The sequence below is a fragment of the Bos grunniens genome, chromosome 15 (assembly GCF_055505025.1).
Source record: "Bos grunniens cultivar Pamir isolate PY7600 chromosome 15, Bosgru_T2T1.0, whole genome shotgun sequence".
NCBI classification, from domain to species: Eukaryota; Metazoa; Chordata; class Mammalia; order Artiodactyla; family Bovidae; genus Bos; species Bos grunniens.
In genome coordinates, this window is record NC_141179.1 from 68613807 (window position 1) to 68626317 (window position 12511).

A 12511-nucleotide genomic window follows, 5' to 3' on the forward strand; every position below is an offset into this window, starting at 1 on the left:
CCACAGCCGCTACCCATGCTTTCATATTATATTTCACCCATAATTAAATGTAACCTTTTGGGAAGTGGTTAGAACACCTGAAATTAGTGGGAGCTTATTACAAACATTAATATAAGTTATGGATAAATGCACTTACATATCTTTCCCATCTGGATTCATGGACTGAGATTTGTATCTGCTACATGAGTAGTAACTCACATATCTGCAATATTTAATTTGGCTTATTTAGTCAATTAAATGTATCACTAAACCATGCATGCTACTTTAAATGTATTTAATGAAATAGACATTCAGCTTTGTTGACGAAAGATTAAGGTGATTCAGTGTTTTATCTTAAATGTTAATCGTAGATTTTGACTTGCTTCAGTATTTTAAAATAAATCATTAGATGGATGGATAGAAACAAACTCCCCAATATATTCCTGTTTGATTACACATAAGTCTAAGTACTGCAATACATGTGGCATTCAGTTAAACTTTTCTAAAGCTGTTAGGATCTTTTTGACAGCCAGTGCTTCTCAGTGTAAAAAAGATGACATGAACACATTTTAGCAAAAACTTTATGTGAGCTACTCTTTCTGTAGTTTGTTTCCTTTTTTTTTTTTTTTTGCTACTGCAGTCAGGCATCACTGCTTATCACTTAATAGTATCTTAATAAATGATATAAGCATACTTTTATCTACTTTGTTTATCACATATTTTAAAAGGATAATTTATTAATATTCATCATTACATATGTGGAACAAATACTTGGGGAGAATCAAATACCAAATTGCAATAATTTCAAATAAATTGAATCTTTTTTATAATCCTCAAAATTATATATTTTTAGTATCTACTGAGTAACTGCTATATACCAGGACATAGTTCTAAGTTCTGAGGACACAGCATTGAGAAATTTCCTTCTGTAATGAATTTATTTGAGGGCATTGAGTTTACTAAGTGAGAATAGTTTTATTAATATGGTGAATTACAGGGATTAATTTTCTTTTTAAACTTTTTCCTTAATTTTTCTACTGTGTTGAGTTATGATTGACATATAAAGCTCTGCTTGTTTAATATATACAACTCAATGGATTTAGGGTTAGGTATACAACATGAAGGTCCCCTGGAGAAGGAAATGGCAACCCACTCCAGTCTTGTTGCCTGGAGAATTCCATGGACAGAGGAGCCTAGTGGTCTTCAGTCCATGGGGTTTCAAACAGTCAGATAAGACTGAGCAACTATCACACACACATACAACATGAAACAATCATCACTATAAATCTATAAACATATCCATCACCTCTAACCTAGTTTTTAAAATTAGTAGTATTTTTTGTTATTGCAACACTTAACATGTACCTCTTAGAAAATGTTACATATGCAATACAGTATTGTTAACTGTAGATACTAGGCTAAATGGTGCATCTCCAGAAATTTCTCCTTTTGCATAACTGAAACTTTATGCCTTTTGACCATCACCTCTCTGTTTTCCTTTTCTGACATCCTCCGGAACCACCATTCTGTTCCCTACTTCTGTAGTTTCACTCTTTTAGCTAGGTGAAATCATGTGGTATTTTCTTCCTCTGCCTGACTTATTTTACTTAGCATGATGTCCTCTGGTTCCTCCCACCTTGACCCACATGGCAAAATTTCCTCATTTTTAAAAGTTGAATGGTATTCCTTTGTCCACATGTCATATTTTCCTTCTATGTTTAATCTGTTCATGAACATTTAGAAATGTTACAGTATATATATTTTGGGACAAATCCTTCTTGGTCATAATGTATTATTTTAAAGTATTTTTAGATTCTGCCTACTCAAACTTTTGTCTTAATATATGTGTCTTTGTTTATATTGAATATTTGTGTTTATGTTTTTAGTTTTCCAATTCTTCATTTTTGGTTTGTTTCCTCTGCCTGAGGAGCCAGATACAAATTTGCTAAGACTTAGGTTAAAGACTGCGTGCTGCCTATGCTTTCTTCTAGGAGATTTATTGTTTCAGATGTTACACTTTAACTAATTTTGAGTTTATTTTTATATATGAATTGAGAAAATATTCTACTTTCATTCTTTTATATATAGCTGTTCATTTTCCCAACATTACTTATTGAAGAGGTAATATTTTCCCTATTTATATTCTTTCATTCTTTGTTATAGATTATTGACCATATGTGCATGAGTTTATTGCTGGGCACTTTATTCTTTTCCATTAACCTATGTCTCAAGTTGTGTGGCAGTGCCATACTGTTTTGCTTACCATAGCTTTGTAGTATAGTCTGAAGTCAGGCAGAATGATACCTCTAGCTTTGTTCTTTTCTTCAAAGAAATAGCTTTGGCTATATAGGTCTTTTCTTATTTTATATGTACTAAGTATTATTTGTTTTAGTTCTCAGAAAAATGTCATGAGCATTTTGATGATTATATTAAATCTATAGGTTGCATTGGGTTATATGGATATTTTAACATATTTAATTCTTCTAATCCATAAACATGGGATATCTTTCCATTTATTTGTATTGTCTTCAGTTCCTTTTATTGTTTTATAAATTTAATTGTTTCTGATTACAGGTCTTTCACCATCTTGGTTAAATTTATTTCTAGGTATTTTATTCTTTTGATGAGATTATAAATGAGATTGTTTTATTCTTTTCTTTCTGTGATAGTTCATTATTATTGTATAGAACAACAGATTTCTGTATATCAGTCTTGTGTTCTGAAACTTTACTAAATTTATTACTTCTAATAGTCTTTGATCATCATAAGATTTTCTATATATAGTATTATGTCATCTGCAAGTAGTGACAGTGTTACTTTTTCCCTTCCAATTTGGATGTCTTTATGTCTTTTACTTGTCTGATTACTGTGGCTGGGATTTACAAAACTGTGTTAAGTAGAAGTGGTTAAGAGTGGTCATCCTTGTCTTGTTTCTGGTTGTAGAGGAGAATCTGAAAGCTTTTAATCATTGAATATGATGTTAGCTGTAGGTTTGTCATGAAGAAGTGAAGTGAAGTGAAAGTTGCTCAGTTGTGTATGTGAACTATACAGTCTGTGGAATTCTCCAGACCAGAATACTGGAGTGGGTAGCCATTCCCTTCTCCAGGAGATCTTCCCAACCCAGTGATCGAACCCAGGTCTCCTCCATTGTAGGTGGATTCTTTGCCAGCTGAGCCAGCAGAGAAGATTTCTCATAAATGGCTTCTATTATGTTAAGATATGGGAGCTCATCTGGTAAAGAATCCATCTACAATGCAGGAAACCTGGTTTGATTCCTGAGTCAGAAAGATCTACTAGAGAAGGGAAAGGCTACCCACTTTTGTATTCTTGAGCTTCCCTGGTGGCTCAGCTGGTAATGAATCTGCCTGCAATGTGGGAGACCTGGGTTCGATCCCTGGGGTGGGAAGATCCCCTGGAAAAGGGAACAGGTACACACTCCAGTATTCTGGACTGGAGAATTCTATGGATTGCCTAGTCCATGGGATCACAGGGTTGGACGTGACTGAGTGACTTTCACTCACTTCACTCATGTTCCCTCTATACCAAAATTGTTGAATTTTTATCATGAATGGATATTGAAATATGTCAGATGGTTTTTTGCATCTATTGAGATGATCATGTGATTTCTGTTCTTCCTTTTGCTAATATGGTGTATCAAGCTGATTGATATTGAACCATATATGCATCACTGGAATAAATGCCTCTATATTATAATGTAAGATCTTTTTAGTGTACTGTTGAATTTGGTTTGCTAGTATTTTGTTGAAGATTTTTACATGTATATTCATAAGAGAAATTGCATGGTATAAATGGTATTTGCCAATATTTTATAATAACTTTCCATGACTTTTATTTTATAAAAATATCAAATTACTAAGACCTGAAAATCATATTGTAATTCTATAACACTTTAATCCAAAAATATTTTTTTTTAATATTAAAAGAAAGAAATGTAACTTTCCTGTCTTTTGTATTAGGTAAATGTAAGATTGATAAAATGATGTTAAAGTATTCTCTCTCTTTGAATTTTTTGGAAGAGTTTGCATCAGTTCAGATGCTCAGTCATGTCCAACTCGTTGCAACCCCATGGACTGCAGCATGCCAGGCTTCCCTATCCATCACCAACTCCCGGAGCTTTCTCAAACTCATGTCCATCGAGTCGGGGATGCAATCCAACCATCTGATCCTCTGTCATCCCCTTCTCCTCCCACCTTTAGTCGTTCCCAGTATCAGGGTCTTTGTCAATGAGTCAGCTCTTCACATCAGGTGGCCAAAGTGTTGAAGCTTCAGCTTTAGCATCAGTCCTTCCAATGAATATTCATCCTTTAGGATGGACTGGTTGGATCTCCTTGCAGTGCAAGGGACTCTCAAGTGTCTTCTCCAACAACACAGTTCAAAAGCATCAATTCTGCTACACTCAGCTTTCTTTATAGTCCAAATCTCATATCCATACATGACTGCTGGAAAAACAATAACTTTGACTAGATGGACCTTTGTTGGCAAAGTAATGTCTCTGCTTTTTAATATGCTGTCTAGGTTGTTCATAGCTTTTCTTCCAAGGAGCAAGCATCTTTTAATTTTATGGCCGCAGTCTCCATCTGCAGTGATTTTGGAGCCCAAGAAAATAAAGTCTGTCACTATTTCCATTGTTTCCCCACCTATTTGCCATGAACTAATGACAACAGAAGAACTGTACAAAAAAGATCTTCACGACCCAGATAATCATGATGGTGTGATCACTCACCTAGAGCCAGACATTCTGGAATGTGAAGTCAAGTGGGCCTTAGAATGCATCACTACGAAAAGAACTAGTGGAGGTGATGGAATTCCAGGTGAGCTATTTCAAATCCTGAAAGATGATGGTGTGAAAGTGCTGCACTCAATATGCCAGCAAATTTGGAAAACTCAGCAGTGGTCACAGGACTGGAAAATGTCAGTTTTCATTCCAATCCCAAAGAAAGGCAATACCAAAGAATGCTTGAACTGCTGCACAATTGCACTCATCTCACATGCTAGTAAAGTAATGCTCAAAATTCTCCAAGCCAGGCTACAGCAATACGTGAACTGTGAACTTCCTGATGTTCAAGGTGGTTTTAGAAAAGGCAGAGGAACCAGAGATCAAATTGCCAACATCCTCTGGATCATGGAAAAAGCAACAGCATTCCAGAAAAACATCTATTTCTTCTTTATTGACTATGCCAAAGCCTTTGACTGTGTGGATCACAATAAACTGTGGAAAATTCTGAAAGAGATGGGATACCAGACCACCTGATCTGCCTCTTGAGAAATGTGTATGCAGGTAAGGAAGCAACAGTTAGAACTGGACATGGAACAACAGACTGGTTCCAAACAGGCAAAGGAGTACGTCAAGGCTGTATATTATCACTCTGCTTATTTAACTTATATGCAGAGTACATCATGAGAAATGCTGGGCTGGAAGAAACACAAGCTGGAATCAAGATTGCCAGGAGAAATATCAGTAACCTCAGATATGCAGATGACACCACCCTTATGGCAGAAAGTGAAGAGGAACTAAAAAGCCTCTTGATGAAAGTGAAAGTGGAGAGTGATAAAGTTGGCTTAAGGCTCAACATTCAGAAAACAAAGATCATGGCATCCGGTCCCCTCACTTCATGGGAAATAGATGGTGAAACAGTGGAAACAGTGTCAGTCTTTATTTTTTGGGGCTTCAAAATCACTACAGATGGTGACTGCAACCATGAAATTAAAAGACCCTTACTCCTTGGAAGGAAAGTTATGACCAACCTAGATAGCATATTCAAAAGCAGAGACATTACTTTGCCAACAAAGTTCCGTCTAGTCAAGGCTATGGTTTTTTCTGTGCTCTGTGAGAGTTGGACTGTGAAGAAGGCTGAGTGCCAAAGAATTGATGCTTTTGAACTGTGGTGTTGGAGAGTCCCTTGGACTGCAAGGAGATCCAACCAGTCCATTCTAAATGAGATGAGTCCTGGGATTTCTTTGGAAGGAATGATGCTGAAGCTGAAACTCCAGTACTTTGGCCACCTCATGCAAAGAGTTGACTCCTTGGAAAAGACTCTGATGCTGGGACGGATTGGGGACAGGAGGAGAAGGGGACGATGAGAATGAGATGGCTGGATGGCATCACTGACTTGATGGACGTGAGTCTGAGTGAACTCCAGGAGTTGGTGAAGGACAGGGAGGCCTGGCATTCTGCAATTCATGGGGTTGCAAAGAGTTGGACACGACTGAGCGACTGATCTGAACTGAACTGAATGAGAACAGATGCCATGATCTTTGTTTTCTGAATGTTGAGTTTTAAGCCAGGATTTTCACTCTCTTCTTTCACTTTCATCAAGATATTCATTAGTTCCTCTTCACTTACTGCCATAAGTGTGGTGTCATCTGCATATCTGAGGTTATTTATATTCCTCCTGGGAATCTTGATTCCAGCTTGTGCTTCATCTAGCCTGGCATTTTGCATGATATACTCTGCATATAAGTGAAATAAGTAGAGTACAATATACAGACTTGGAGTGCTCCTTTCCCAGTTTGGAACCAGTCTGCTGTTCCATGTCCAGTTCTAACTGTTGCTTCTTGACCTGCATACATATTTCTTAGGAGGCAGGTAAGATGGTTTGGTATTCCCATCTCTCTAAGAATTTTCCAAAGTTTGTTGTGATCCACACAGTCACAGACTTTATCATAGTCAATGAAGCAGAAGCAGATGTTTTTTTCTGGAATTCTCTAGCTTTTCTGTGATCCAGCAAATGTTTGCAATTTGATCTCTGGTTCCTTTGCCTTTTCTAAGTCCATATTGAACATCTGGAAGTTCTCGGTTCACATACTTCGAAGCCTGGCTTGGAGAATTTTGAGTGTTATTTTGCTAGCCTGTAAGATGAGTGCAGTTGTGTGGTAGTTTGAACATTCTTTGGCATTGTCTTTGTTTGGGATTGGAATGAAAACTGACCTTTTCAAATCCCGTGGCCACTGCTGAGTTTTCCAAATTTGCTGGCATATTGAGTGTAGTACTTTAACAGCATCATCTTTTAGGATTTTAAATAGCTCCACTGTAATTTCATCAGTTCCACTAGCTTTGTTTGCAGTGATGCTTCCCATGACCCACTTGACTTCACCCTCCAGGATGTCTGACCCTAGGTGAGTGATCACAGCATTGTGGTTATCTGGGTCATGAAGATCTTTTTTGTACAGTTCTTCTGTGTATTGTTTGTATTGTTGCCACCTCTTCTTAATATCATCTGCTTCTGTTAGTGGACCATAATCATTTCTGTCTTTATTGCATCAAGTTAGTGTTATTTCTTACCTAATGATGGTTAAAGGTAATCAGAAAAGGCATTTGAATCTGCAGTTCTCTTTATGAGAAAGATTTAACTACACATCAGGCATACATTTTGGTTGGTTATTTCAAGATAGTTCTTAAATTTGTAGGGAATATAGAACTATTTTTGCAAAACCATATATAAAATCACATTAAGTCATAGCACCATCCTTTCGAGATTTTGTGTGCATTTTTGACTTAATAAACTTAATCCTGTTTTTGATTCAGTTTTGTTTAATAGCAAATGATGATTGCTGGTTTATGATTAGTAATTTCTTCTGTAGGTTGATTATACATACAATTATACATATTAAAAAGTAAAAGGTCACAAATTTACAACTCTAGAAAATGTGAAGTCATACTCTGGTACTCTTTGCACTCAGATTATATTACAAACCTAGATGCCTAATCATACAGTCTTAATGCCTTAAGACTTTAATGCATTAAGTTATTAAAAAATAGAGACATTACTCTGCTGGCAAAATTCTGTATAGTAAGAGCTATGGTTTTTCAGTAATCATGTACAGATATGAGAGTTGGACCATAAAGAAGGCTGAGCACCAAAGAAGTGATGCTTTCAAACTGTTGTGTTGGAGAAGACTCTTGAGAGTCCCTTGGACAGCAAGGAGATCAAACCAGTCAATGCTAAAGGAGATCAACCCTGAACTTTCACTGGAAGGACTGATGATGGAGCTCCAATACTTTGACCACCTGAGGCAAAGTGCCAACTCATTAGAAAAGACTCTGATGGTGGGAAAGATAGAAAGCAGGAGGGGAAGGGGTTGACAGAAGATGAGACGGCTGATTAGCATCACTTACTCAGTGGACATGAGTTTTAACTCAAACTCCAGCAGATGGTAAAGGATAGAAAACTTGGCGTGCTGTAGTCCAATGGGGTCGCAGAGTTAGACAGGACTGAGCGACTGAACAATAACAAAGCATCTATTTTGTGGTAGCAACACAATTGCTAAACCTTCAAAAACACAGAACAGATGCCTCTGAACTTTATTTGGTAATAAAATAGAATCTCTTTGGGTTTCCCTGCTGATTTATACAGTAAAGAATCTTCCTGCAATACAGGAGACCCACGTTCAATCCCTGGATCAGAAAGGTCTCTTGGATAAGAGCATGGCAACCCACTCTGGTACTCTTGCCTGGAGAATTCTGTGGACAGTAGAGCAGGGCAGGCTATAGTCCATGGGGTTGCAAAAAGTTGGGCATGACTGAGTGACTAACACTACAGTAAACATTTTCACCATAGTTGATATATACAGTTACTTATTTTAAAAAGCATCTTAGACTAACGATGTATTTATGTCAGGTTTAAATGCAAATAGACACAGCATGAGAAGGATAATTCTACAGCCTGGTTATAAAATAGGAAATGAAATAGTGGAACCAGTGTTTGGAAAGACACTATGTATTCTTTTCAATTAAAACATAAAATACACACTTAAAAATACAATTTTTATCATAATTTTTGAGTAATATTTGAAATATCTTGGTGAGATCTGATGATTCCATAGTTAGTAGCTAATAAAATCTCTGACCTTAGCATTTAAAGTCAACTGTATTATGACTTGTCAGAAGATTATATTAAGTATCTTAATTCCATTCTGTTACTTTCTAAACAGAATTTGTCCTACATTAAGATGTGTGATTGAACATTTTTGAGAAGAGAGAACAGGTAAAATTTTCTTAGAAATATCTGAACTAACAATAATTATTTATTGAAAATAAAATATGCAAGTTTTGTCAGGGAATTATTTCTGATGATGGAAACCTAATGTTAACTCTTCACCTAATCTTTTGCATAGATTTCGTTTGAAAATATTTGAGGGTTTAAATTTTCCTTATGAAGGTTATTGGAGGAGAAAGTATTAAAACCAAGATCTTTGAACTACTGATGTTTGAGTAGAAGAAAAAATTCAGATATTCCTTGGAGACACCTGTCTGATTAACTTCAGTGTGGATTTTGTCAGCATGAAGACTGTATGATTAGGCATTAAAATTAATTTCATAAGAGGCTCAAGTGAAATTAAATTTCACATGGGTTTAGTTTGGCAAAGTATTTTTTATCAGGGCTATAGAGTCACTTACAAGAAATGTATGCAATTTTAAGTGGATGTAGCTGATGTACAGTATGAAGAAATTTTACTAAAAATCCATTTGTGTGTGTTCATTAAAATAATCACCAGATACTAACAAGTATTATTGATTCAAAAGATGCCAGTTGGTCTGGGTTCTTAAGAAGTAGAAACAGAATGCTATATTTTTCTCTATTTTTCTCTATTTAGTGTTAGTCACTCAGTCACATATGATTCTTTGTGCTCCTCTGTCCATGGAATTTCTCTATATGCTGCCACTTAATTCTTCCTTCCATATTCTAGCACTGCACTTACACCTAAAGCATTAAATCTTTGGTGATAGATTGGCACATTCTTATAGATCTCATTGTGATTGAGTAATGTTCAGGAGTTCTTTTCTAATACTTAATATTAGTAGATTTTAACCATAAAAATAGAATGTTACTACCTATATGGAAATATGATGAATTTGGTAGGGATTATTAAACACAGTTAGTCATGGCATTCTGTTTATTTTGCAGAAATAAAATAAGATGTAATGAGTTTTGAGGATTTGTTACCTCTTAAAAATATAACTTGTTGAACTGTATTTTTTTTAAAAAAACTGGCTATGCCACATTGCTTGCAAGACTCCTGAAAATGTAACAGTCATTTCTTAAAAGCTGATATGGTTTGTAGCACACCAGCAACAGGCAACAGAGCCATTTTATTGTACAAAAGCATTTTATTAGGAAATTCAGAAAGGACAGAGGTTGATCAGCTTTTTTATGTTCCATTTTATTTCAGCTCAAGGATTACATGCTCAGTCATGTCTGACTCTTTGCGACTCCATGGACTAGCCCACCGGGCTCCTCTGCCTTTGAAATTTCCATGCAAGAATACTGGGTTGGTTGCCATTTCCTTCTCCAGGGGGTCCTCCCATCTCAGGGATCAAAGCTGTGATTCTTGTGTTTCCTGCATTAGCAGGTCGATTCTTTTATCACTGTACACCTGGGAAGCCCCTAGGCAGCATAATTTTAGAACAATTTGAGCTGGAGGGTCCAAATCCAAGATGGCTTCTCCACTCATCTGTCTGTGACAGAAGGTGAACTCAACTGGGGCTGTGAATCAGAGTGCCTTCATGCTTCTTCTCCAGCATCAGTTTCCGACAGTCTAACTTCTGACATGGTGGCACAGGAGAATGGCCTTTTCTGACCTAGTCTCAGAGCTCAGATGGTGTCACATCCTCCACATTCTACTGGCTGAAGCAATTACAGTTTATCCAGATTCAAGATGAGTACTTAGACCTTCCCTCGTGGTGGCAAAAAAATATTAAAGAATTTGAGGCTGTGCTCTAAGTCACTGCTTTGTGTATAGTATACCATTTTGTGTTCTATTCTTCCATTAACATTATATTCTAGATATAAAACATCTCTCTTGTAAAAATCATTTAAATGCCTATCCAACTCTCCTAGCTAATTTTTTCACTGTTGGTGCAAACATCCAGTTATGGTATATTGAATGATTTAAGCAAGAAAACGGTGGTGTCTGTTTCTACTAGAGATATCTTCATAATGAGGAATCATGAGGGAATAAAATGACTACATGAATGATTGATCAGTTAATATTTTTCTGAAAATCTGCATACAGAAATACATCTTTTAGCATTTTTTTGGAAAATTACAGGGCATATTTAATTTCATAAAATAATGTTAGATGTTGTGTGTGTGTCTTAGCAATTACAGTATAATAATCTTGGAAGTACTAAACTGCAAAATTTCTGCTGCCTCAGCCAATTCACGTTTGTATCTACAACTTTGTCAAAAGTCCATAAAATGAAAAAGCTTATTCATCTCGCTAAGGGGTTGTAAGCTTTATTTATTTAAAATGGAGTTTGGAGATTGTTTTCTTCCATTTTGCTATAAGTCGTGCATCACTTTCATTTAGCTACATCAAATGTTAAGCCTCAATAAAACTGCCTTATAGAAGAAAAAATATGATGTTGACTCAGTGATAACTTCTAGATGAAAGAGATGCTAACACTAGAGCTAGTCGCATAGATTTTAGAAACTATTATTTAGTAAAAAAAAAAAAAACACCTTACTTTGGGATATTCTTTATGATAATGAAGCTCAATTAAAAACATTGGCTGGAGTGTGTATCACACCTGGTAAACTAGAAGGAAAAAAGAAATCAAAGACTCCTGAAGTGGATCTCCTTTTAAGGGATCATCCTCCAAATCCATCATTTGGAGGGAATGCAGTCCAAGTTAGTGATGTTGCTATTATCGTCAACACATCTCTCATCCTTATTCTCTTTATACATCCAGTCATCAGGTCTTGGGGTTCCCAGGTGGTGCTTGTGGTTAAGGACCCACCTGTGAATGCAGGAGACTTAAGAGATGTTAGTTTGATCCCTAGGTCGGGAAAATCCTCTGGAGGAGGGCATGGCAACCCACTCTAGAATTCTTGCTTGGAGAATCCCATGGACAGAGGAGCCTGGTGGGCTACAGTCCATAGGTTTGCAAAGAGTCAGACATGACTGAAGCGACTTAGCTGCACATCAGGTCATACTCATTTTTCCTCTAAAATATCCTTTGTATCCCTTTCCTCGTTTTTACTTTACAGTTGCTGTCTTGACATCTTAGAATATGTGAGGGGGGAGTAAATATCAATTTTCTGAGGCTGAAACTGTGTTTTTAATTGACTGTAAATGTTTTTCGGTAGGATGGCTCCCTCACTAAGTCCTTTGTTTCCCCCATATGTTCTAATACATATGATTGTGTATAAGTAAGACCCATAAAGATATTTGAATTTGTGAAACCTTACTGTCCAAATCATCTTACACATGTTGAGAGGTACCTTTGCAAAATTTCTTGCTTCTATCTACTCACTTCTCTGCATGCTCATCCACAGACATTTCATACTAATGCAACCTGTAGAATAAAGCTCCCATAAATTTCTTTGAATACCTGCATTCACAGGTCATCCATCTTTGGTAATTTTCCATTAGTCATGAAACTAGTATCATGTATGTTTTATAATCTAGTCCTTTTGAACTTCTGCAAACATATTTCTGCTTCTATCTCTGCATGTCCCCTCGACTCAAATTGGACCAACTAAGCTGAAGTTTTATACATGCTTCAATC

General features: G+C 36.4%; 1 protein-coding gene across 5 annotated transcripts in view; it reads left to right on the forward strand.

Annotated features, from left to right (window-relative positions):
- LOC147358441 (suppressor of SWI4 1 homolog) overlaps nucleotides 1-12511 on the forward strand; it is a 343713-nt gene that overhangs the window by 183423 nt on the left and 147779 nt on the right. The window contains exon 3 of one of the 5 annotated variants that reach the window (XR_015141659.1): nucleotides 10171-10400. The exons of the other annotated variants lie outside the window; for them this stretch is intronic. The gene's annotated coding sequence lies outside the window, so the exon portion shown is untranslated. Of the gene's footprint in view, nucleotides 1-10170; nucleotides 10401-12511 lie in introns of those variants that run through there. 5 annotated transcript variants of the gene reach the window in all.